The sequence below is a fragment of the Dipodomys spectabilis genome, unplaced genomic scaffold (assembly GCF_019054845.1).
Source record: "Dipodomys spectabilis isolate Male_0828 unplaced genomic scaffold, ASM1905484v1 ptg000361l, whole genome shotgun sequence".
In the NCBI taxonomy this organism is placed as follows: domain Eukaryota; kingdom Metazoa; phylum Chordata; class Mammalia; order Rodentia; family Heteromyidae; genus Dipodomys; species Dipodomys spectabilis.
Window position 1 is genome coordinate 2,916,664 of NW_024871038.1, and position 3,108 is coordinate 2,919,771.

Consider the following 3,108-nt stretch of genomic DNA (forward strand, 5'->3'; position numbering starts at 1 on the left):
TCAATCTTAGGTCCTGGGAACTGCCTGTCAGCTAAATTTGCCCCAGAATGGCATGCTGACACTCACCCATTCATTAATTGGGCATTGTAGGCTGTGAGTTCAGATGCCAGCATTCCCAAAAAATGAATTGTGGAGTAAGAAGCTGATGGTAACACATGTTTTCCTTTTTTGTAAAAGTCCTGAGTGTCAGGTATGAAGTGGATTAAATATGCAGACTATATCCTATGTAATCAATGTAATCACTGTTCTATGTGTCATAATAGTCAATCAATTGAAGTCAATACATGAATAAAACAAAAATAAAATAAATTAAGACACTGAACAAAATATGGAGTCAACATATGTATATAAATATAAATCATATATTTAAAATGTACACAAATAGGAAGTTTTCTAGTGGTGGGGATCGATTTCAGGCATAAGGAACAGACTTGAATTTTTTGACTTCAAGGAGGCAAGCTTCCCCTTCCCTCACAGTGCAACAGTGTTACCCAGACCATGAGATAAAATTTCAGTCCTGGCAGAAAAAATAACACCTTTATACTATCTGAGGCCCAATTCTTAGGTATTTCATTATGCCTCCGTTTAATGAATGGGATTGTTTAAATGCTTCATAAAGTATCAACCAGTGTCCTATAATATAATTGTGAATAATTTTATCCTAGAATCATTCAAGAACTGCCCATTCAATCATGACATACATCACATTTCATTGATAATCATATGAATAAGAATGAGTTTCTTAGCATCTCCTGCCATTTGGAGGTGGCAGGACCAGGATTCAAACTGTGGGCTCCAACTCCTACCACTGAAACCCAAGGATAGGGAACTCTCCGGTCTATCCAAGAAAATCAGCAAGACCAATGAGTAGACAGGCACCAGTGGCTCTCACCAGCTCTCCTTGATACTTACAAGACTGTGATACAAGGATCATGGTCAAAGTCGCCCTAGTCAGGAAAGTCCTTGAGACCCCTTTCCAACTTGAGTGCCAGCAATGCCAGAAGTAGAGCTTTGTGTCTCCAGTGGTAGTGGGCTAGCCTTGAGCAAAAGCAGCTCATGGATTGTGCCCAGATCCCAAGTTCAAGGTCCAGGACTGGCAACAAACAGACATACACAACAATCTGTGCAGCCATCTGGGTAAAGAAAGTCACCCTCTTGTCCCCAACTGGTTGGACAGAGTTCCCTGGGAAAGGGGTTGCTGTCACCTTGACTCTGCCCATTCTGCCTGCATCACAGGATTCTGGCCACACCCCCTTTATTTCATGGTTCTTTCTGCCCAATGGGATACAAGGATGGCAGCTACGCCCACATTCCATGATTCCCTGTAGCACTGGTTTTCCCTCTGTTGAATGACATCACTACCAGCAGTTGAGGAAGGTAGAGTTGGCTAAATAGTGAGTAAGAGACTTGAGGCCTAAAGGAGAGGCTTTGCTCAACTCGACACATGCCAGCCCGCACCCTGGCCCCCTCCCTCATTTCCCCACAGCACAGCATTTCAAAGGTGGTGCTGCTGGCTCAGATCCGCAGTGTTCTTGGAGTCCTCAGGCAATGGTGCATTGGTGTGCTGCTGGCTGGCATCCCTGACATGGTCCTTGCCCCCGTGTCCTCTGCTCTGGGCCTGAGTGTCCGTCATGCCTCTGCCATCACTGCTCACCCCACCCAGAGCAGCTGCCAGCAGCTTCTCCCAGTGCCATATGTGAGTGGCTGCCACACATGCCCACACCCCGTGACCCCATATCCTCCCCCCTTTCCCCAAAACTGTGCCTCTCCCATGTCCCACAGTCTGGCCCAGGTCCTGCCAAAAATGTGCCCCAGGGGTGGGTGTGGGTGTAGACCTGAGGACCCCAAACTACCCCTAGCAGCCAGTGTCCTAGGAAATGGGGAAATACAGGGTTGGGTGAGGAGTGGGAGACACAGAGCCTCTGGCCTGGAACAGTGGGAGACTCATAGCGGTGTGTCTGCACCCTTCCTTTCCCTGGTCGGAACTTGGTGGCTTTAGTCAGAGATGGGGACCACCATGTCCACATCTGCCTTTTGGGGTCTTTTCCTTTTCTCTGGGGGTGGGGGGTGCTGGATACAGAAGATAAACAACCCCTTGTTGTGTGAGCCCTTGTCTTCTGTGCTTAGTCACACTTTCATGTGAAGAGGGTTCCAGAAAAGCCCAGTAGGGAGGTGAGGGTGCAGGGGTCAAAACAGAAGGATAATATCTGGGGGGAACACCCCTCCACACACACACACAAACACATACACGTGGACTTTCAACCCCTCCCAGCTGTCAACAGTTCTCCCAGGTGATCACATTTCCCAGCTCTGCCAGCTTATGCTGGTCCTCCTGGTCCATCTGGTCTCCAACAAACTCAAGAGAGGCACTGTTCTCAGTCGGTGTGTGTGTGTGTGTGTGTGTGAGAGAGAGAGAGAGAGAGAGAGAGAGAGAGAGAGAGTGAGAGAGAGAGACATACAGACAGACAGACAGAGACAGACAGAGACAGAGACAGAGAGACAGAGAGACATAGAGAGAGACAGAGAGACACAGAGAGAGAGATGATCTTTCTCCTTGTACAGACTGACTGTGCTCAAGTGACTGATCAGTTGGCAAATTGCAGGTACTGCATGGACGAGCCTTCTCTCACCAGTCTGAATGAGTGTGTTTGTGTGTAGAAGTGGGTTGTAACATGGAAGCTGGATGCTTTGGTAACTTCTACCTGCTATCTTTGAGGGGTGCATGGGCTTCACAGCTGAGGTCTGGGGGCCTGAAAGGGTAAGACGCTTGAAGGGGACTCAGCAATGTTAAATTAGAAGAACAAGGGATCTGTGTGCCCTGGAGCTGTGTACTCCCTTGGACCTGGTTGGTAACAGTGGAAGCTTGGGAGGACCTGGGAGTGCAGTGCTTAGGGATTGGTTTCCCAGGAGACAGAGAACTTAGTAAGGATGTGAGCCCTGCTAATATGGAGTGCAACAGCATAGGTCAGACTTTGGGTCTTCTCATCATGATGTCTGATAGGCAGGCAAACCCAATTTTAAATCTTGAGCTGTGATTTTCAGATCTAGGATTATAGGCATGAGCCTCTGGCACTGGGCCTCTGGTTCTTTTTGGTATATTAGGGTTTG